The sequence below is a fragment of the Lonchura striata genome, chromosome 1 (assembly GCF_046129695.1).
Source record: "Lonchura striata isolate bLonStr1 chromosome 1, bLonStr1.mat, whole genome shotgun sequence".
In the NCBI taxonomy this organism is placed as follows: Eukaryota; Metazoa; Chordata; class Aves; order Passeriformes; family Estrildidae; genus Lonchura; species Lonchura striata.
The window spans coordinates 118,527,377-118,551,732 of NC_134603.1; the positions used below are offsets into that span (position 1 = coordinate 118,527,377).

General features: G+C 39.8%; 1 protein-coding gene across 2 annotated transcripts in view; it reads left to right on the forward strand.

Moving 5' to 3' along the window:
• Positions 1-14,673: 14,673 nt before the first annotated feature.
• THRB (thyroid hormone receptor beta) overlaps positions 14,674-24,356 on the forward strand; it is a 168,409-nt gene continuing 158,726 nt past the window's right edge. Inside the window, exon 1 of one of the 2 annotated variants that reach the window (XM_021538085.3) lies at positions 14,674-14,763. The gene's annotated coding sequence lies outside the window, so the exon portion shown is untranslated. The remainder of the gene's footprint in view (positions 14,764-24,356) is intronic. The other variant, XM_077787104.1, reaches the window with a different exon arrangement.

The following is a 24,356-nucleotide window of genomic DNA, read 5'->3' on the forward strand; positions in this document are numbered from 1 at the left end:
TATTTATAAATGATCCATCTATTTTTAATTTAGGTAATGAGTTCCTTCTACACTGAAACATCTTATTTTACTCATAGGTACACATTTCAGCAGAAATCTTAAAATATTCATAAGATTCTCTAGTTGTTTTTTTTTTTTCCTAGGCTGTGAATCAGTCCCTGATAAAAAGGACTTGACCCTGCTTCTGTTTAAATCAACAGAATAACTCTGAATTCCCCTTGGACAGAGATGAGCTCATGATGATACTGAGTAAAGTTTGTTTTACTTTTTTTCCCTAGCAAAGTATGTTTTGCTATCCTTCTGTTAGACTGAAGGCCTTGCCAATATTTAAACTTTATTTAGGCAAATCTCCCATGAATACGGGTGTCAGGATAAGACCTACTGGCTCTTTTAATAAAGGAGGGGAAAAAAGCCACAATCAAACAAAACCCTGACATATTTTATTTTCTATTAGAGAAAAGCAGTGAGCATCTTTCCTCAGCTCCTCATACCTTGGTGTCCTGGGGTTGTCCCTCAGGGCAGTAGGAAGGGTGTGGAGAGGCCCAAGCTGCTGCCTCTGAGATTTTGTTTAAGGCTGGCTGCAATCCAGCACATGGGGAAGCCGTGATGGCTGGTCCCTCTGTGAACAACCCAAGATAGATTTTTGTGTGTGGGGCAGTATGAAGAAGGCTATTAACCCCCTGACAAATCCACCTTGGTTAAGGCCTTGACTTGTGCTTTTTCCTTAAAGCTTTTTTATTTCTCCTCCATCGTATTAGGATTTAATTATTAAAGTGGAATAACCAATACACTCCAAATTCAGTGCATGATGCTTTCCTGCCAAGCCCACAAACAAAATCACAAGGTCTGGTGAAATCTTACACTTCTTGGTTATTAGCTCTGTCAAATGAATCATGCTTCTGGGGAATCAGATGTTCTTAGGATTTAAACACTTATAACTGAAAATGCAGAAAAATATCAGAATAAAAGTTTACTGTTTAATGCATTTCAGCACATGATTTCTGCAACCTGTCCTGTTACAAAATATAGGAATAACACAAATGCAGCGTGACACAGATAAAAGCTATCATAACCCTTGCTAAGTCATTGTATGAGAAATGAAATTCATAATTAATAGTGACCTGTCTCTTGTGGAATGAGGTCCTGTTTTGGATAGTTTCCAAGTCATTCTCTGTGTCCCTAGGCACAGACTTACTGCCTAGTGTCACAAAAATTTCTTGCTTCAGAAGCAAGAAGGATAAAATAATGTAAAAACAATTTTAAAGCACTTGAGATGCCTAAGCTTAGGACAGATATATTTTGTAAAACTCACAAAGCAGGTATTGAAATATTTTATTGCAGTTTTTTGATTATTAGTTTATTTATGGGTTTTCTTTTCATCTGCTCTGATGTATAAAGCATAAATAAATATATGACTGAGCAAATATAAACAGTGTAACCAAATTAAAATAATTGTCAGTAATTCCCATTGTATTTCTCTTAATTTGCAAATTTAGTACTCGCTCTGAAAAAGACAGAGGCAAATCCTATTTGTACTATTTTTTGGGAGATAAAGCCCATTGCAAGAATCCCTTGTATAGCAAAACTTCAGATGGAAGTGAGGGACACAGCCTGACTCTAATCCAATTTTGACGCTTTCTCCCATGAATAATTGGGGAATTCTGGAAGTGTTCAGCCCTTTGGTGGTACCTAGTGTCTAATTCTACAGCCACATTGCAATTCAAGCATGTGAGAGCTCTCATTTCTTATAGTACGTGTCATACAGAATATGCTGCCCAAAACTGCCCTACATTATTGAGGCAAGGGATAAAAATCCATAATCTGATACTTTTGCTACATTTAAGTAGTACCTTATTTTAGAACCATTTCTCTGGAGCCAAGGCTCTCATGCACATCCCTGCTGGAAGCTGTGTGCCCTGCGCTGCCTCTGTGTAGACCAGACAGGTCTGTGTTCCAAGGATAAGCATGGAACTGCCCACACTCCTGATGCAATGGCACCATGCCAGGTAATCTGCTAAGGAGATGACATCAAGCTACCAGGGAATCTTTCATCCCTCCCCTGTGCTGCCTGAATTTCGTAGCTGTCCTGGCTATCAATCAGCCTGCTGAAATCAGTACAGGTTATGGCCATTGTGAGCAGCCATCAGTCTGCTCCTGTAGGGAAAGTTCCAGTCCACCCCCAAACTTTCCAAAGCTTTTAAAGCAAAAGAAAGAAACCTCAAAACCCCCTAGAAATGAAAAAGTAAAACAATGAAAGACCTTCCTAAGACATTTAACAGGCAACTGAAGTATTTTTTCCAAGTATTGGATGCACAACAGCTTTGAAGGAGGACATGCAATACATGAATTTAATTTCTTTAATTGTATTCCCATTATGGAACAGAAACTGATTTGGATTTTGTGTGTGGGTTTTTTCGAGCTTGATTCTGACCAGTAAATTTCTTTCTGTTACAAAATGTCCTCTGATGTTTCCTATTGTAATAACCAGCCTTACATGGTCTGTTCCTGATTCTGTTATGTTTTAAAATCCATTAAAATGAATTATCCTCTTTCTTCACTGTTAAATTCATTAAACCCAAGTGACTTAATCTCTATAGGAAATACTAGTTTCAAAGAACTTTAAAGTTTTGAAGTTTTAATTTACTTTTTGCTTGTCTTCTATCTGATATCATTCTGATACCTTCTCAATGGAAAACTAGTGTCAGGAGACCTTGATGGTGTCATTTGTATTTCCATTAATTTATTCTTGCCAGATAAATTATTTCCAGAACTTCTCAGTCATTGTCTGTATTAACTCAGTTAAATTTCTCCTTTGGGTCATTGTCCAGTAGTTTGTCCAGCTCACTGATCTGCTGGCAGACTGAAGTAACCAGTGTCCGGAAGAGCACTCTAGCAGGAACATGATGAAATCATAACATTTTTGGAATTACACTTTTATTTTCATTGAGAAACACTTTTATGAAAACCAGTCACTGTGGATCCATTTGCCTCAGAATACAAAGGACAAAACAACTTTGTTTAGTAAAATAATTTGTTTAGGTCTGACTAGTTGGTTTTAAGCACAGTTTTTCTTTGAACACAAAGCTTCTATTCACAAGAACAACCATAGCCTTCGCTGTTACTGAGGGGTGCTGCAGCATCCCTCCCACCCAGCAGGATCCATTGAGAGGCTTAATGTTATCTTCTTATTTGTATTTACTACACAGATAAAAGCTTCCTCCCTAGCTAAATCTTCTCCCACCATGTTCTCACAAGTCTGCATAATGAGATTAATAACTAAAGCTTCAAAAGGTAACCCGATCAACAAGACTTTGTATTCCTCAGCTTTTGGTTGTGGTGAAGCAATCTGATGGTGAACTATGGTGAACTGGCAAGATCCTGGTGTTCCCAGACACTACAAAGCACCTTCAGTTACAAATCTATTTTCCAAAAAGTGATACTAGAAAAATGATACAACCAAGTTATATTTTTATATTGTTCTAATTTGTTCCAGACAAAACATATCAAATTTACAAGTGGAAAGGAAAGCTATCTCCCTTTCAGTCCTAATGTATTAACTTGCCAATACTTGGCTCTATCAACTTGCTAAGAAGCTGAATGTCATTTTGGATTCTTTCTCTTGTTTTTCCAGTGTGTTGCAATGAACAGGCCAGTTCCACCACCAGAAACCCTTGGCAATCAGATTGTCTTCAGTAGCTTTGCACACATACAATGGATTCTGACACTGTACAAGAGAAATAACAGAAACCATTTCACTTCCTCTGGTCTATGCAGAGCTAGCAGGAGTCAAAACAAACTGCCAAGCCTCCAGGCAAACAAATAACATGAACACACATGGTGGCTGCAGCAACAATGGCCAAACTTTTTGCAGGATTCTATAGGAAGCTGCCCTGCCTTTGAAAGCAATGGGAAGCTCTGCCTAAGGCATGGGCAGTCTCCCCCTCACCCTCTTGCAGCTCCTCAAATTGCACTGCTGAATGTCTGGTCCACTCAGTGTGGTTGGAGCAGACTTTTCTTGGAGAACTGGCCCAAATTATACATCCATCTTGGCATCCATTCAGGCTGCAGTCTTTCTTCCCTGGTTGCCAAAAAGCATGCTAGTAATTCAGATACACTGGTGGGTCTGGGATATGAATAGTTGGCCACTGGGAACAATATGAAAACTTTATTGTTATCCATAGCCCTTCATAAAGCAAAAATGATTCACCACATGTAACTGAGCTGGTTTTGGATTTTAAATCGTAAGACATCAAGCCTTCCAATCTACATCAATTACTTTTTTTCCTTTCCATTGCTCTGGGAGAGAAAGAATAAAAAAAAGCTTCACTCCAACACAGCAAAAAAATCCAGGGGTTATCAAGAGGCAGTTCAGGGATTTTTTGTGGTTTGTCAGGCAAATTTATGCAGTCCGTAAGTATACATCTGGCATATCACTGAAAATGGGTCATTTCTGTATGTCTTTTGGGACAAAGAATGTAGCAGGTTAGTCAGATGGAGAGTTATGCAAACATGGTTTAAAAAGCCATCCTTTTGTAGATGGTTTCAAAAATTAGATTCAAAATTTGCAGTTCATCAAAAGTTAACCAGAGAGAGATGGGGATAACAAATCTAAAAATCAAAACATTGGAAGATAGATGGGATTTTCTTCAACAGTGTGAGGAAGAACTGACAGTGAGAGTTGACTCTTTGTGGATTCTGCTGTATGATGCTCTCTCAAAGCCATTAAAAGAACTGTTGAAAAATTAACCACCGTACAAGAAATCTCTCAACCATGTGTTTATTTTTCTGTCATGACACAGCATTATGCATGCAAGAGAAAGAAGCAATCTACCATTTGCTTAAAATAGCGGAGTCCCAAGAAGCCCTAGCTCTTATATAATCTAAACCCAGCAATATTAAAAATCTATCTACCCATTTCTCTAACTGGACTTCTTATAGCATATTTGTGTGTCTTACAAGCCCGCAGAAGAAGAAGAGGCTTCTCCTTTCATAACTGTCAAAGCTGTGGGCAGGTTTAGAGATAATGCCATTGCTGCAGTGGGCGGATATAGCAACATGGAAATCAGCTGAGCTTTGTCATTCTGAGTTTGTCTCATTCCAGGCAGGAACCCCACTGGTTTTCTCCACCTCACCTTCTTATGGTCTCTCACAGCCTTCAGTACATGCTTCAGCTGTTCCAACTCCTTATTCTTTTGACTTGTTGGCAGTCAGTAATTGCTAGCTCTGTTAGACACAAACCATTGCTTTTGGTGGAAGAAGGAATAGCTCTTCCAGTCCATCAGAAAATTACAATGGAAACCTGTGTGGACAAGGTTGGGTGCTGCCCACCCACTCTGCTTTCAGTCAGTGGCAGCATTTCCTCTGTTCCTTCTTATTTTCCTCTCCTAATTCAGCCATATGTTTGTGTTTTGTACATGTAAGTGAAGCTAGCAGGAGGCTTGCTGCTAACTTCAGTGAGGTTGAATTTAACCCGCTACCTGCATTTCTGCTTGTAATATTAAATAAAGGAACTGGAATTTCAGCAGTGCTTTTACAGACAGAGAGATGCACACTTGGGTTAAGATCACTTGGGTGAAATTCAAGCCTGTTACAGCCAATGTGGGAGCTATTTTTTTCACTACGCCTCTGTTTAGCCCACACTTGAGAAGAAAACACACACAGAGACACCAAAGAGTTATTTATTTAGGATAAACATCAGATGAGGGAATTGAATAGTAGAAATTGCTAAATTGTTTGTATCCTTAGTCATTATTATAAAAGCTGCCTCCAAAAGGGCATAGCATAGACATAATATTATTCCTTTGGTCTTTTTCTTTTTCTGTAGCAGCCTTCTCAGTAAGACTCTTAATGATTTGGAAATGCATCAACTGTATATGTAATACTAATTTGAGTATGGAGGAAAAGCATTTGCTTCCAGTATTAATCTTTGTTTATTACTGTGAAAAAAACACAGTAGCATGTCATGCAGATCTAATTTGAGAATTATGTGTTGAACTTATTACGTAATTCTTTTGTTTCCTCCCTGTTCAGATGTTCTATGACTGTTTCTGTGTATTTGGTTTTAAAGTGTTTATAAGTTTGTTTACAAAGCTTTGTTTGTTTATTGTCTAGTAAGGCAATAGATGCCAGAGCTGACTTTAGCTTTGTTCCTCACTACTATGTAGTATTATAAATAGGGATAACTTCCAAAACTTCTAGTTTCAATTGTCTTTGCTGTACAAATAATATCATGCATTTGGTTGCTTTTTTAATTCACTGACTTATCTGCATATTAGATTCTGGCGCAAAACTGAAAATGCACCTGAATTTATGAAATTGGTAGTAATTTTTGGGTTTTCCGTTTTGCTTTTATATAGTTTCCTTTTCTTTCTCAGGGAAAACAAGAAAAAGTGCATGAAAAACCTGCACAAGGACACAGAGGAAGGTGGTGGCAGTCCTAGTAATATCACTGCAGTCCCTTGGTGCTGAGTCTCACGCCACTGCCTTTCACTGTGTTGCCATTTGGAAACTCAAGGGAACTGCAGGTACCTCCTACTGTAAACTGGTCTGGGAGTGATGCAGGTTTGAAGACTTTTCTTTCAAGGCAAACTTTCCAGTACACACATGGAAGGATGCTGAACAGTAGATACGTAGCTTTGCTTTAACATGCTGGTAGAGGGCTAATATTCTGCTCCACAGTAAATTTCCTACAACATCCATTCATTTCTATTTCTAGAGCATTAAGTCACTCTCAATACAGAGGTCCACCTGTAAGCTATGTAAACTGCTCTGAGAAGAAATGGAACACATTTGCTTTTCATAAAAAACACAAATATATATATATATATATATGTGTGTATACATGTATATATTTAGTATATTTCAGAAAGTTTCACATTCTTTTTCAAATGAATATAAATATATATACATGTATATAAAGACTTCGTTCTAATACTCGCCTCTGAGTAAGAAAACAAACTGGTCTAAGAAGCCAAACAGCCTGTGCAACCAAATTTAAGACTGTTCGGGTTTTTTATTGGAAAGCTTCAGATGGGTGTTTGTGATGACACAGCAGTCTGTGCACTGTAGCAGTTCCTATAAGAAGAAGTGGTTTCACCAGTTTTACAACCTTAATAAAAAGTTGTTCTATCACAGAGAAAAAAAATCCTATTTTTAATAAGTATGGCATGATTCATCTGTGTTTAAGTCACTTTTAAGAACAAAAAAAATTGTGCTTTTAGAGCACCAGTCTCTGCCACTCCACTGCTGGTAAGATACAGCAAACTGCTGTGCTTCAGCTTCCTTGAACAGCAAACACTGGCTCCTGTGGAACCAGTATGAACTGATTTTACATAAAGGTTTAACTCACCCATGACATGGGAGACAAAATCACTCTCCTGCATGTTTGCAGAGCCTGCTGAATCGTAAAAAATGCAGGCAGTCTGGAAAACATGCCATACCACGAGTTCAGAAATAATTTATGTTTCCCTTCTGATTATATGCTGAATATTGGCAGGCCGGTCAAGGAGAACTATTTATAATATACAGTGGTTGCAAATGAAATGAAAAAAAGAAAGCTAAGTTAATAAGATGATTAGAAAGGTAAGTTGATAAAGAAACATTATACTTTTAGACTAAAATAGTCAAATAATTTATGAATATAATTGACACTTCAGTCAAAATTCTGAGTTTGGGATGGCTTATTATGGTTAGGCAGTCAGAATTTCACCTTGCAGTGAGTGTCAGCAATTTGTCCTTTTCTCCTCCTCACAAAGGGATGCTCTTATCAAGTGACTTTCCTGTGGAAGAGGGATGACCAGGCTCTTTGGTTTTGACACTTATTAAGTAACCTGACATGTTTTTCCTTTGTTTGTTTGTTTCTGTGGCTCTCATTTCCAAAACACATCCTGTGGACTGTTTAAGTGCACTTCAAAAGTGAGAACTGAGTATATCTGCGCAGTGTCTCACTGCATGCTGTCTGTCTGAAATGAAATGAATAAATGAAATGACTGACTCTTACATTAATTGAGTCCATCCATAACCATACCAGGGTTCACATTGTTAGCTCTCTTAAAAGCTCCGAAATTTAACCCTATTTTGGAGGACAGAGGTGGAGTTTTTTCCACATCCCAAATGTTTATCCTAGTAGAGCACGGGTCTTGGCACAGACAAAAAAATTCTACCTGAGAGGTTTTAGTTTTTCTCAGTGGACCAGTGTCAGCCTTCCTGTCCTAAAATATGAACAGTTCAAAGATTTTTTCTGGGAAAACTGAGATAATTAAATATATAGTTTCACAGTGTCTCTGACCCTAAGATAATTTGCTTGTGCACTTTTGCCCCATTATTAGGTTACTTTGTCATAGATTTTATTTGGTTCCAGGAGACTTCAGGGGCTAGTGAGAAATGGGTGCTCTATAAAGTCAGGGGAGCCTTGACTTTATTCTGGTTGCAGCTTCAATTGAGGAAAGAAAAACATAAGATATCTCTCTCTCTACAGCAGAAAAGCCAGTGATTTGCATACACTCTGATCTCATCTGAATGTGGTTTTAGCATGGCTGCTAAAGATATTAATAGACTACTTTTAACTTGGACCTCCCTAAATATCCTCACAGTGGTATTGTTGCTGTAACAGAGCACACTCCTACATGATCCTCTTTGGTTAGCCTTAAAAATACTTTAAAACCAGAAAGGAAGAATGAAGTCTTTGTCTATGAATGCTAAAATCTATCTTCATCCATGAGAAGCTGTCGATGATTGCCATGGAAACATTTACTAATTGTCCACAGAGCCTGTAAAATAGTAACAAAAAAAGGTAAGATTTGTCAAGAAATAACACTTTGTGAGACATGACCTGAACCAGAAGGTTCCAAAAAGAAAGAAAAAAGCCTTTTCTTGTCCTGATCTTCTCTTGCACACAGAAAATCTTGGTGTCCTACCTAAAGAGACCACATTCCCATTGAATAAGAGTAGTGTCACCATGTCCCTTGATGTCTGCTTACATCTTTCAAAACACAGGGGCTGCTGGACTGTGACTGCAGTCAGAAGGCAGGAGAGCCATTAATTCTGTATCATAGTTTGAAAGATTTAATAGGTCACAATTCTCACTTTTTTAAAATGTAATTCTTTTCTACTCTGTAAAAATGCCATTTTCCAGGTCTAAGTATATACTTCTGAGCTAGGTGTGATACAAACCCAGTCATAGCTCTCACCCTGTGGGATTTGCAAGGTAATTTGAAAGCTCACAGCAAATCAGTGCAGTAAGGAGGGGCAGAGCAAAAGAATATGCTCATGTATAAATACGTTGGTCAATAGTGCACCTCAAGAAGCCTCAATAGTTGGTAGTTAATTTTTGTTTCTATTTAAAAAAAATAATCTTGAAGTGCTACTGCTAAAATCTTGTATATGCCATCAGTTGTCCATTGGCCAACCCAAGAGGCATCTGGGCTCTTAAAAAAACACGCTAAGGCTCTCTGGATCTTTAAAGTGTTGATCATCAGGTAGCAAAGGAATTTATCTGTTCTAGGAAGTACTTTAGTGGCTGCAATGGTTTTTAAAGAGTTATGAAATGACAGCACCACTTTTATTCATCACCAACTCAGACTACCTGCTATCAGTAGTTATTGACCTAACCTGCTGTGTATTACTCAATTTAGACAGTTCTTTACTCATTACATGGGTCATTTAACATGGGCAGAAAATAGAATCAAATACAAGGAGTGGCTGTGCTTTGCCTCTGTCTTCCCATTACAGAGGACTCTGTTCCCTACAGGGTCCCAGTGTGAATGAACAAATGATGTCTTCTCTTAGGGGGAATGGATTCCTTACCCACTAGCAAAATGGTGGATCTTAGTGGAGAAGAATTAGTGGTGGAGAATTAGTTTCTGCTGAAAGGCTACCCTCCTTGATCTTCCTACAGGGTTTTATAAGAAGAAACATACCTATATATAATTTGCTTAAAAGGAGATGCCATATGGACTTCTGCCATGTGGACACTCAGAACATGTATGACTGCAAATTACTACGGAAGAATTCTTAAATAAAATTGCCATTTCAACCACCACATGACTAATGTTGAATTTAAAACAACAAGGCCCCCAAACAGAATGATAGCAATGGAAATTTTCAGTGTGCTTTGGATCAGAAAGAAGTAATGAAATTGCTTTATATGTTCCTACTGGAAACATCACAAACCCACATTTCTTTACTATCTGAAGTCCATATTTTGACACACAAATAGCTGTGCTTTCCTGCAGGTGCAAAAAACCAGATTACTTAGGGGTTTAGTTAGTCTCTTAATATCATCTCTTGCAGATTTCATTTGGGATCACATGAAGAGAAAGAAGCAACTAGAAGGGTGAGAGGGAGGCTTATTAGGCTGAAGACAGAAGCAATGGCCAAGGCAGAGCTGTGTGAGGACAGGACCTGTCCAAACAGCTCACGTTTACTGGATGTGAGCCAGTGCAAAGTTGAGGGCTTTTCCCTTTCCAAATTTTTTCAACTCTTAAGTCTATGTTCTTTCAGCAACAATACCAGAAAAGTACATTAAGTGATCTACACAAAATTTGTCCACTCCTTTATTTCTTCTTGGTGTATAAATCTTTTCATATGGGGAGTTGGCTGAGACAAAGCTTATGGCAGAAACTTTGGTCCAGGTGAACTTTATTAGATATTTCCCTCACAGGATCACTGCTGGCTTAGAGAGAACGAATTTACTTCTAGCTCCAGTATACATTGTGTGGTGATTTCACCTGTGACTGGTCAGCACACGACCTTAGCAAGATGGAGTGCATCTTTTTCCATATAAACACTGGCTTGATTTTTGCTCATGTTGAAAAGGGCACTTGCATAATTTTTTCTGTCATGCATAATTTTTTATATTATTTGGTGTTACTGTAACTTTATCAGCACACTAGAAAAACAATCATCAGAGGAAAACTGAATAGCAAAAAATACTGATATAAACCACACATATTTCACAGAAGCATTTGATATTCTCTGTTCTGATATATTTTGTTGTATCTTAATGAAATGTTTTATGTCAAGGAAAGAAATTAATATCAACACAGCTTTATATCCAGATGCAGCAAGCACAGATAAAGCATAAGTTAAACGAGTTAAAATATTCTGCTTGATGATTAACATTGAACAAGGTTGTATTGAACAAAGAGATGTCAGCTTTTTATATGAATGCACATCAACAAAAAATGACAATGCAAAGTATTCAATGTTTTGGGGTTGCTACTGATTCACTATCAAAAAAGTTTAGGCAGACAGACTACTAGACATTAAATGTCTCAAGAGCAATATTCTGAAATTTTGTTCGGCTAGAGACTTAGATCTTCAGTATCCACTCAGACATGTAAAATCATCTGTAAAGGTGAGCTTAAATACTACTGAGCATGACTGAGCATAGGGTTAACAACAATAATATGCAAAAAATAATTTCAACAAGAAACCTAAAATTCAAGCATTGCTTTAGAATGCAAAAGAGTGCAAGAGATGAGTCAGTCTCAACACCTTAGCAGTAATATGCAAGCTAGTGGGGATATCCAGAATGAAATCATGTCACAAATTGGCAAGGCAGCAGCTGCATTTATCTGCTTAAAGAAGATTCAGTCCTTGAAAATCTACAACTTAAAGAACAAGCTGAATATTCAATTCATGTTATTTTCAACTGAACAGATGGATGGGACAGCTGGAAATCTACCAGAAGTATAGGCAGTCATCTAAGAAGTCTGATAAAACACTCAGAGAACTTAAACTTAGAAGAATATTTACTTTTAAAATAGGTGAATTTCTAATAATTTTTCCAAAATTTAATTTATGTATTATCAGATATTAACAACAAAAACAATAAAAGATATCTGTATCTGTGATACGTGTTAGTAATAAACGTGAAGAATGCACTGGGTAAAAGAACACACAGAAGAATAAGCAAAAAGGGAGGGCTAAAAGGACACTTTCTGCTGACACTCTGAAGGACTCACAATCATGAAGATGATAAAATATAATGTATATGGAGCCCACCTGGCTGCTGCCAGGAGACTCCATGTGGCCTCCACCAAGGACACCTCTGGCCAACTTCCCCTTGCCCCCCTCCCACAGCAGGGGCTCCCAGAGCAGGAGGAAGCCCTGAGTGGCTGTTTCCAAACTGAGGAACAATCACCATCTCAGAAAGTGAGTTTCTGCCTTTCACATGGGCTTCTATGAAATTCAAGTCATTAAAAGTGAGGGTATTTGTGTGTTCCTTTGAGTTTGTATTACACAGCAAAGCAGGTGCTCCTGTTGCTGGATGAAAGGATAAAAGCAGTGCAATGGCTCAAATAAACAATACCCATGTGCATCAAGCAGCTGCTTCATCTGGTTGTACTCTCTGCTTGGGGGTTTTTCCAGTAGGTTCACCCTACTCAAAATGTTAAGGGCAAAATCTGCAGGAGAAAATATCCCTCTTTTTTTTTTTTTTTTTTTTTTTTGTAGGAAAGTACAGAAAGACAATTCTAGTAATTTTTATTTGTATACTTAAAAAAAATCATTATGGAAAATAGTGTGGCGATCTAGTAGGAAGCATGAATAGAAAAATTGAAGACCCTGCTCCAGACACTATTTTTCATTACACTGGGCCTTGTCTACTCTAACATGCTTCCCAGTTCTTCCCAGCTCCAGCCAGTTGTGTGTTCCTATATGGTCCTTCAGCAAAGAGAAATATAAAACCACATCAACAGTAAAATCCTGTATAGTTTAGATCCATTCTTTTGCTGCTGGATGGAACTATAGAGATTCCACATAAAAAGCCCAGGAACCTAAAGTGAATCCCAGCAAAGGTCTTGAAGACACTCTTCTTTCCTGATGGTCACTGTCCCTCCTTATGCTCCTGTCTACAGCACCCTTATCAAACATCCAGCTTGCTTCCCTTGACCTGCTTTGTCCTTACTTGCCTTCACCTTGCCCCTTTGTCATTGACTTTTTGATTTTATTGTCATCACTCCCCTCACCTTCTTTCATTAACAAAGCATGGAACAGCATCTTTTGTTGGCTTATTACAGTCCTAGCCTACAGACATTCTTATATACAGAGCAACTGGACTTACAGGACACCTTACATACCATTGCTAGCTGAAAATCTCCAAGTTTGTATAAAAATGAATAAAGGTAATTCAGTTCATTGTCTCTAGAAGTTTTAAGGTACATTCTCTTTTTCTCTCTAGAGTAAGAATGGTCCTTCTTTAGATCTCTAGAATATGTTGAAACTTTTCTAGACAGCTGATCATTACAGTGGGGTCTGAATTTGATAAATCCACAAATATGATATGGGTCGACCCTCCAGCAGTGTGCTGCCAGGACTCAAATTCATGTTTGTTTGAATACATAGCATGCTTCAGCTGGATTATAAGGACTTAAACTTTTTTGAGCAAAAAAGTACACTTCTTCTTTAGTGAAGACTTGAAAATACTGAACTATGTATAGAAGTTATATTTTAATGTATTTCAGTATGTGGAACTTAAATAGCTATTCTATTACTTGAAAAGAAAATCCCAAATGGCTTTGTAGGATTATAATTCACTGGCAACACCTTCTGCATACAAGCTGAACAGAAACATGATGCAGAAAGCACTGATACACAGTCAGCACGTGCTATCCCATTTTCAGAGCAGAATCACATTATAGAGTAACTGTGTTCTAGAAGCTTAAATACTAACTAGGATGGAGCTTTAATCCTCTTACTGCCTTTGAACCACTCTCCCGTCTCAGCTGTGATATTATGAGGCTGTCTAGTCAAATTATTGCATCCCCTAGTAGGAGTCATGTGGGTGCGTCTCCTGTTTCTACATTTATAATGCAGGCAGCACTGTGATACCTAAACTACGTCCTTGTGTCTTTTTTTTTTTTTCCTTTTATACCTTAGCACATGTAAAAATTGTCCATAGAGACGTGACAACCAGAAAGAAGCAAGACACTGAAAACCTGTAAGCGAAACTGATGTCTATTTTAGCAGCTCCGTAGGTCAGCCTCGATACCTGGCCACTGGTGAACAGTGGTGCAAGCAAAAAAAAAAAAAAAAAAAAAATTAAAACCAAATATAAAATAAATTTTCAAATTCCACAACGAGTAAACTTCTTTGAAATCTGTAAGACAGACGGTGCCCAGTGTCCACAAGGCGCTTGTAAAAGCACCCCCAAGGAGCCCGGGCGCAGTGGCCGCCCTTACGCAACCCGCTGCTGCCCTGCTGGGCGGCTCTGCGGAGCGGGGCTCGGCGCCGAGCGGCGACAGCCCTGAGCGCTGCCTCGGCGCTTCGCTGCTAACCACAGCACCGCCCGCCCCGCTCCAGCTCGCCGGAGTTAACACAGTTCGTTCGCCCGCAGTTCTGGCGGTGCAGAAAGGGCGCATTCCCGCGGAGAGCTGGCGCGGGGCGGTGGGACCTCCCTCCGCCGAGCGACAGGGACGCTGCAGGTCCCGTCCCCGGCCGAGCCGGCAGCAGCTCCCAGGAGAGGCGTGAGGAGCTCCGGGATCCTGCGCTGTGTCCAGCGCTCCGCGCCATCCCGGCGCGCAGCTCCGCGGCTGCCCCCGCCCGCCGCGCCGCCCGGCCCCGGCGCTGCCCGCTCCCGCCCCGCTCCTCTCCCGGCCGCCTCCCTCGGCAGGGAGAGCCGCCCGCCCGCCTGCCCGGCCCCCCGGCCCCGCGTCCCGCAGCCGCCCCCCCGCGGGGTCACCCGGGGACAGCGCCCGCCTCCCGCCGCAGGAAGCGCCGCAGCCGCCCCGGCGCCTCCCGCTCGGCGCTCGCCTGTGGCAGGTGAGACTCGCCGCGTCCCTCCCCGCTCCCCGGGGGCCGCCCCGCACGCTTTCCCTGCCAGCCGAAGGGACGGGGCCGCGGGGACTCCCCGGGGCCGGCGTGTGGGGCGGGAAGCCCGAGCGGGGGCTCCGCAGGCGGGCCGGGCGGGGGTCCGGGCCGCGCTCCGGTGCCGGCGCGGGGCCGGGCGGCCGCGCACCGGCGGGGATGGAGAGGCGCCGGGGGGAGCGGCGCCGCCGGCCGCCCCCGCAGCCCGGGCCCGGCCTGCCGCCGGGGCGGGGAGGCCCCGGTGTGCCGCCGACCGGGCGATGCCGCTCCCTGCCCTTCCCAGACCTGCCGGGGCTCCCCTCCCGGCCCCGGGCTCCCCGCGCCGGCGAGGACCGCGCTGGAGCTGCAAGGGCAGCATCAGCTGCTGAGCGTCCCCCGGCCCTGCGTTTTGCCAGACGTATTTACTGGCTACACGGGAAGAAAATAGGCTCCAGGAAGGGCTACGTCGTATTTGCTGCTTCTGCAGAATTCATTCCACCCCTGGGAACTGCTCAGACCCCACAGGAGGGGCCGAGCTGCTCCATAGGGAATTCAGGCGCTCTCCCTGCGCGGCGCGTTTGGGAGCGCTGAGCTCAGCTAGGACGGCAGCATGGGAGATGGCTGGGAAACCCTGGGGAGTTCGGGTCACAGATGGCAGCGGCCGTGTGTTGTCATTCCAGACTGCACTCTGTGACCAGCTGACAAATCGAAACAAGTTGTAAGAACCTCTCTGCGAATGTAGTAAGGCTGTTTGCTAATCGTACTTGTGACTGCAAAAGGATCATGAGCCAACTGTTTTTTTTTTTTTTTTTTTTTAATGGATGCTACAGGCTTCCTACTCGAGTGAAGTCAATACCCCTCATGCAAAAAACCAGAGTTGTATAGGGTGCTCTGTGGGATGCGGGAGTGATGTAAACAAACTAACACACAATATTATGTGGAAAATGTAATATGGAGTAACTTAAGTCCTGCAGCAACAGGTGGCAGAGCTGAGGAGAAGAGAGTACATGTCCTGGCTCTCTGTCTTGCATGTTTGTCGTAGCACTATCTTCTTCCATTAGGTGTAGGACTTTATCTCACCAAAACAGTGGCGAAACACGGAGCGAAGTGAGCGCTGCCGTCGCAGGAGGACGCTCTGCTGGGTCGTGCAGCATGGAGCAGTTGTGCCCTGGGGCAATCAGGAGGCAGTGAAAAGAGGAAAGAGTCTCAACAAAAAGCAAACACTTGCAGAATGTATTCGAGAATCAAATCACAGTTCTTTCCCACGTTAAAGATTTTTCTTCCTCCCTCCTCCCCCCTCCCCCCGAAAGTATACCTGAAAGAAAATACTTCAGGATACTGAGGCCCTAAACCAGTGGCAAAGGAAAACAGAGAGATACTGTATATAATTTTAAAAAAAGTTCACAGAGTCAATCTACGCAGGCAAAGTTGCCGAAAGTGGTAAGACTTGCTTAAGAATTTAAAGCACAACAGAATGCTTGGCTGCAAAAGTGTAAGGTCTTGGCCTTTCTCATTGAATCAATAAACATAAACTGAAAATAGACTTAATAGATTTAATATAAATTTATACTGAGCAGTTGAGATAAAACTTGAACAGAATAAATGAGAAGGTATTGTTAGGAAAAAAGGCTTGGGAAATGGTACCAGGATTTATTAGGGAAATGAAGAAAGACATATTGTCTCAGATTTAAAAAGGAAATCTCTTAAAAAATGAGGCCTAGCAGAAAGAAAGGGAACCTGCTAATACAACAATACTTTGTTTTCATGGAAAAAACAGCAATGGAAACATTTTGAGAAAGAAAGGTCCAGGGAGAAAAGCTAAATCAAAATGTCCTTGAAAATTATGGAAACATCCTATTAAAAATAAACTAATGTGTTCCAGGTAACACAAACATTTTAGAAAGTAATATTGAAGTAAATTGACTAGCTTAAGAGAAATGAACAAAAAGGACATGGAATAGTATTACTCAGAAGGAAGCTGAAATGCTGGAGCTAAATTACATTAATTTTCATCACACAAATTGTCACAATCTGGAGATCAACCTGAGTAAGATAAAACAAGAGAGGCAGCTTGCAGAAAAATTGTGGAAAAGGTTTAGGAATAGAGAGTAGGAAACAGAGCATAAGTAGATAGCTGAACTGCTACAGGCATTTATGGAGAATTTTATATGGGAGGGAAGGATGACACACTGCTGTCCTAGGGAATTGTGAGCTCCTTTTGCTATGTGGGTGGCAGATAAAGCTAGAACCCCAGACCCTGAGATTTTACTGTTTTATCTTCTTGGCACATGAAGATACTATGGAGAAACCTAAGAAATTCTTAAATGTACTATTGGCTGCACTTCCAGAAAAAGGACTAAACAGAAAAACAGCTGATATAGGATGACGTATCTGCCATGACAGGGGGATGTCAGAAGCAAGGCCAAGAAAGCTAAGGAGGTAGACCCAATACTCCTTTATGGGACATTGTAAACCAAAGCTACTTACAGAAAATACAGATTTTATACACACCTAAAAGACAAAAGATTGTGAGGTGATTTCCTGGAAAGTATTACCAGCTATAAGGGGCAACTGTGATAAGGGCTGAGGTTCAGCCACTCTTGTAGAGCAGCATGCACACAACTATGAGGTAAGTTATGTTACAGGATGTCCTACAGAGCAGGAACAGCCTAATAGCTATCCTGTACCAAGCTGGGCTTTCTAGGCCATGACAGGCCAGTATTTTATGTAATGAAAGGGGGCAACTAATTTCTTCATGTACCCAAAGGAAATGTAGCATTTTTAATGGGGTGTTTGACACCATAACAGAAAAAAAAACCCAAACCAAACCATGAATGAAAAGGAAGGAAAGCTTTTGTAGAAGGAAAATGTAACAAGGTGGTGTCGTTACAAGAATATAGACAGCTAAAGAAAAGGCATTCCATAAATAAAATTAGAGAAAAACCAGTAAATTCCTGACCTTTCCAGATCAATAAAGCAATATAGCCCCATTTGCAATCGGTCATAAATAATGGCAGTCATTCTAACAAAAGATATTTTACATTAGGATACATTCTGACACAAACTTTACATTTAGCTTTCTGACCTTGGCTTTCTGAATATGGACCAGTTTATTTTTTCTGTTTTTATGAAATTCTTAACACTTCTGTTACAATTAGTCCATTTGCATTTTAAAAAAATGTGCTAATGAGGGGAAAACATTAATATCATTCCTAATCAGTTCTGTCCCTACAAGTCGAGCAATTTGTGAAGAAGAACACATGGAACCTATGAAACTTAAGGAACCTATGGAACTTAGGCTGAAACATAGGTAGAGATATGCAGGATCTTCCAAACATTTCCTGTTTTTTTATATTAATGGTTTAATACACCAATAATGGGAGGAAGAAAAGGATAGGCACAAAATTTTCAACATATTAACTAAAATGTTGTAATTGTCTGACATATAGTGGCCATAATTCAAATGAGATATTGGGGCTGCATTATATAAATGGTACTATGAGTTCTATCCTCTTCCTTGGTGAATCAAGGTTTTAGCCATAGTTAATATATGTTAGGAGGTTGGGTCTAGCTGTTTTGGGATAACAACAGAACACAAAGGCCACATGGTTACTTCAGAGAGAGTCACAAGAGAAGTCCTTGACTCTCTTCTGTATGACTAGGTCCTGGTGGTTAACCTTGATCAAAAATATGGTAAAGTAAAACTACAGGAACTTTACCTGTCCTCCTGCTGAAGGTAAGAAGATTTTTGTTAAGAGGTTTGATTTCTGAATGGCAGGTAACTGTGTTAGGCACGAGTCGAGGGAATGTAATACTTAGCATTGAGATGAATTGCTGAGATCCTGTTTGTGAACTAGCCAATGGAAGATCAAATGACAAAGAAAACTGAGTAACTAAAATAGATAGGAAGACTTTTAAAGGGTTCTGAGTCTCAACATTGCAATTAAAGAGCATTGGAGTGGAAAGTGTTGTAAATAACTTCAGTGACTTTGGCAAAAGAATGTCATATAACACTGCCTTCCTAATTTTGTTGGGATAATGGCAGGTTGATAAAAAAGTAAAAGCGGACTGTAAATAAATAAATAAATAAATAAATAAATAAATAACCACCTAAATAATTAAGTATGGTAAAGTAGGGACCACCATGTTATGAAATGGCAGAACAGGAAGGCATGCATCTAGAACTGGAAACTCAGACTCTACTTACTTTATGTGTGCACATTTTGTTCTCCTTTAGTCTGGCCAGGTTGTATAAATTTAAGTTCATTTACAGTGATGTTTTTAAAATATGTGATGTTTTGAGATATTATAGATGTTCTAAGGATCTGAAATATGCCCAGTCCTCTGGGTTTTAGATGGATGATCTCATTAAGTTCAGAGTCATGCAGTAAATCCAGAAATATACAGATGCTAAACATAATGCAAAATCTTAATTATTGTTTGCAGTTAATTAAAAAGCTATTTTTGGTTGTTTTACCTCCCTTTGGCATCTTCAAATCCTAATTAATTCTTAACTGTGGGTGGTGGGATTAGGATTGGCAGCAAATCACACCTCAAACAGCCCACCAGCACCATAGGGCTGTACGTGCAGAAGTTCTGCCGAAGCAAAGATCACATTCTTGAGAAGTTAGATAAAGGTTGCTCTTGTTCTTGCCGCCAAGATTATTTTTATCACATTGTCAACATAGCTGTTAATGTACAAACATGCAGGTGAGATACAGAACACATGAAACTCATAAAAAAGGCGGAGACCTTGTATGCACGTGCAATTAGAGCACTGGGGATGAGATGTACATAAAAATGCTGAAGGGGAGCAAGTGTTCACTTGACAGATTAAGGAGCTGGCTGGCACTGTTCCTTGTAGCGAACTGCTTGGTGACATTTATGGCACTGATAAATAAAATTTGTGAGCAAATATCATTAATTGATGTAGTTCAAGGAGTGGCTGTTTGGCACGTTTCTATGGGGGTGGTAATTCAGGTGCATAACCACAGCAGCACTGAAGGGTTTTGGTTTTTGTTTTGGTTTATTTTTTTCTATAATGTTGCAGTTGTTTCAGAGTACAATGAATTTTTTTGGCTTAGAAGTGCTGCTGTAATTGGTTTCTGGAACTTTCTTGATTTGACCTAATTGGACATTTGGAAAGGTTGCCAAAGTACAGGGTAGAATTTTGCCAGTTTTCCATCAATTATTAATAAAGCTCATTTGGAGGATCAATTAGAGGTTCAAAAATAAGATTTTTGTACAAGAATTGTTATAAAACCAATGAATTCTATTTTATTAATGGACGTTTTCAATACTGAATGATGAAAAATGGCACTATAATGAACAATAAAGGCATGGGGCTTTTTGAGATAATTTCCTCTCTTCAGGTTATTATTATGTTATTTCAGTAATTCTGTAATCAGGGTGGGGAAGCACTTTAACTCTGGTTTGTAGTGATACTTCTGGCAAAATTCAAATTCTTGCTTTTAAAAAATCATTAGACTATTAAAAAGTGGTTTAAACAGGTAATATTTCCTGAAATGTTTATTTCCTTTTCACAGTACTTGAAGTTAAAGTAGCAGCTTTCTAAATGTCTTTAGAAAGAATGTGTAACTGCTCTTGGTGTGTCTGAAACCTAGTGAATTTAAAGACATGAAGTGATATGTTTGGAGGAAGGAAAAGCTGTTAATGTATGCCATCATCAGTTTCTGATCATCCCAGCTCCTCCCCAAGTTCTCATTTTCATAAAGAATATTTTAAAGCAACATGCAAGTGGTTCAGCCTGTCTCCATGCATTTATAATTTGTTTGTTTGCCTGGTACACAAGTATAGATTTGGTGAATTGCTTTTTCTACAGTCAGAGGACTGACTAGGGTGGATAAGTTAACAAGTAAGAGGTTTCTACATGTTGGAATTAGCAACTTATCTGTCTTATCCATTGCTTGTTTGTTCATGTTTTACTCATTCAGATGTATCCTAAAGAAATGAGATACCCAGCTATTACAGTAGTGCCAGTTTCTCATTTGTTCCAGGGTTCATAGCCGTGGGTCTGAGCGCATCAGGAAGGACCTGTAGGTGTTTCCATACTATTTCTTATTATATTTGGGTCATAAGTAAGTTTTTAATCTTCATGGTATTGGGTTTCAGCTGACCGGGTATCTAAAAAAAAGTGTAGCGCTGCTATGCTATGCTATGCTATGCTATGCATAGCTATGCCATGAGTTGCTATATTTACTCTTTAGAAGTCAAGCAAGAGCTTTTACTGAGGCATTTCCCTCTGCAAAGCTTTATTTACACCAGGTAACACTGCCACTCAGCTTGAAGGTCACTTGAAAAGCCAGAGTTTTGAGTAAAGTGGGACTCTTCCTTCCTTCTTCTTCCTTCTTACACAGAGATTTTTCAAACTGGCCTCCAAAGTACCTTCTGGGATTTCTGACAGATCAGGCCTTCCAGAGGAAGGAACTGCTTCTTTTGCAGGCACTATTAGCATAAGTACCACAACATGAATCACATAATCACACTCAGAGGACACTTTCCTCTTCTATGTCAGGCAAATTGAGTTTAATTTGGCATTTGCTGAAATATGACTGTTGAAAATCTACCAGCACTGCATATTACACTGAGCAGGTATATATACTGCACCATGTACTACACTTGGGGCAAAAAATGGCAACCCATTCTAAACTAATAGAATTATAGTGCTATCCAATATAGCATTGCTTCTAGCACTAGAGTAATATTTCTGTTCCAGTTCTCTCAAGAGAATTTAGGAACCAAAATACTTCCATGAAAACGGTGTGCATATCTCCAAAATCTTCCAGAAATCAGCTATGAATGGATTCAGGATGAAGATGGTGAAGTGATCTCATTTGTTGCATGTGTTGGGCCTGCTAAAATAAAGCTTAGCAAAATGCTGCTAAAGCAATAATGAAGGATGAATAGGAAGATTATACAGCATTATTTTACATGTTTTTACTTACTGGAATGAGTAGATGACCTCACCTTCTCCAGAGAAGAGATAGCAGGCTTCTTCTACCTTCTGTTCTGAATTTAGTAGAAAGGTAGAATCTCAATTCCTAGATTTTGTTATTTTTACTCTAAGGTGGAGGTTGTTTCCCAGCATGTCTATGTTTCTTGCTCTCTTTTCCATAGGAATGATTGCTTACGAAGAACAAGTTGGTTTAGAATAGGACAAGCTGCACGATCCCTCAATTAATACACCCACCCACCTGGTAGTTGAGCTCCATATGGTCTTGGATTAGGAATGAGAGAACTTGCAAAGCTCTTGCTTCTGTCAGGCCTCCAAAATCAAGACTCTTCCCAGTGTGTTTAGCTTTGCCTCAGAGTAACCCAGTTATAATTATTCCAACTGAAGGAGCCTTTCCAAACCCTAATCTTTCAGCTGAAACCACTGTGGTTTGGGACAAGGGATCTGGTTTCAATAGGACCTCTACACATCTTCCCACTCCTTCTCTCCCAGCTGTGTTCACTCTTCATTTGTTTCTTGTCAAAAGAGATGTCCCTTGTCCACTGCTGAAAGGGAACCATGTGGCAAGTCTTTGGTGCTGCCACAACAACTTAAACTATAGGCTCTTCTGCAGGCCAGTTAAATGCTATTTCTTCTTGCTTGATGGGCTGTCCTTACTATTGTGCTCCTTGACCATCCCATTTGGTATGATGGAAAAACTACAGATCTGAGCTACTGAAACCTGTCATTTGTAATCTACTTGTTGCATTAATATTAATTTGTTAATGTGAAGTTTCATCTGATACATATTTTTGGAAAATCCAAACTAGGTCCACTATCATGAAATTTGGAGCCATAACTCATTAAAAAAATAATCACAGATTGCAGTAGGACAAGAATGGTCTTGATGATCTGTTTAGAGAATAAGAAGAATGAATTACTGGTTTTGTTTACTCCAGTACCCATCTAGCCCAGTTGCCCTCGGCTGATGAGCAGAGGATGCTTGCAAAAAGACTGGAAGAAATAGAAAAAGTGTAGGAGTTCCTAACTTCTGGCAGTCAGAAGATATGGGAGTTTCCTAAACCAGAAATTTCACTTGATTGCATCATCATGTTTATTGGCCATTGATGGACACGTCGACCATAAATTGTCTGATCTGTTTTGAACTTTCCTGAACCTCCACATCATCCTTTGATAACAGTCCAAATAGCCTTTTTTAGTAAAATAGTTTCTGCAATAAAAAGGAGAACATACACAAATTCCTGTTTAGTCTGGAAGCTGGCTTCTGTCTAGGAGAGCTGAGACCTCTTTTTCCCACTGCTTTCTTGCTGCAATTTAGAAACACAGATCTTAAAAATAATTTTTTGATAATAATTTAATCTTACTGTTTTCTTTCAGTTCAGATTTTTTTGCCTGTGTTCATTTGGTTTTGTGGACTCAGCACTAATTTCCTGTGTCATGTGCAACCCTGCATAACTTGAAAAAAATCTCCCTGCTGTGTTTTTTCATGACAGATCGAAAATGGATATGAACTGTGTATTGGAGGTTAGAATGTGCCTCCAGATTTGTTTCTCTTTCTTTTGCTTTCCTTCTTGTTATTTATTTTTCTTTCCTATTTGTGTCAATTTTCATTCATATCTCTTCTATTCTCACACATCTGTTCTGGTTACCCTTGAATTCTGGTGGTAGGATGGAATTGGATCTATGTATAAATATCTATGTATTATTACATTAGGTTATTTTTATATTCCCCAGAAATCTCTTAAACAGACATATATTACACTGTATTGGAAAAAGCAAAATGAAGAGGAAAAGCAAGAGTATATAGCACTACTGGTTTATTTTCCATTTTCTTTTTCAGGAAATGGATATTTGCCCCAGACAAAGACTAGAGGATATTGGTCAAATACCTTCAGTTAACACCAAAGTGTTTTGAAGTGTTTCATGACATTTAGAGAAGATTGGCCCCAGTTAGCATTAATAATAAATGGAAATTAATCTAAAGTCATTGTAGTCAAGTACTGTCCATCAGTTTTGTTGCGTGTTTAAGCACTGCTTATCCATCATTTAAAGAGGGACTCACACAGGATGCTTTCCTGCTGTGCTGACTCACTCCTGGTAGTCTAAAAATGAAAAGGGGCATGTATGCTTCCTGATTTTCACATTCCTTTTAATACTTTTAAAACAAAATGTTTTGGATTCTCTTTGTCTGCCAAAAGGTGAAGTTTTCATTTAATCAGCAGACTGGAGCAATTTTTAAACTGCTTTACTGTGATTGTTTTAATCTTTAATCACCGTGTCCTCATGCACTGCAGTACTCAGGAAGTAAGAGGCCTGGGAAATTGCAAATAAAACCCGTATGTCTTGCCTCATTCAGAAAGTGATTAGAGGGTCCCGTGTCCACCAGATAATGTGTGCTAGGTAGTCAAGTGATTCAGCTTAGCTCATGTTTCATTGCCTGTGCTCTGCCTGCTTGTGTAAAACAAATTAAAAATGGAACAGGTGAGGTGTGTAGTACTTCTGAGAAAAATACAAAGTCATTTGTATCAGAACTGATGTGCCAAAAAACACTCTAAAATCAAAGATCTGTAGAGCAAAACAAGCAAACCAGTAACAA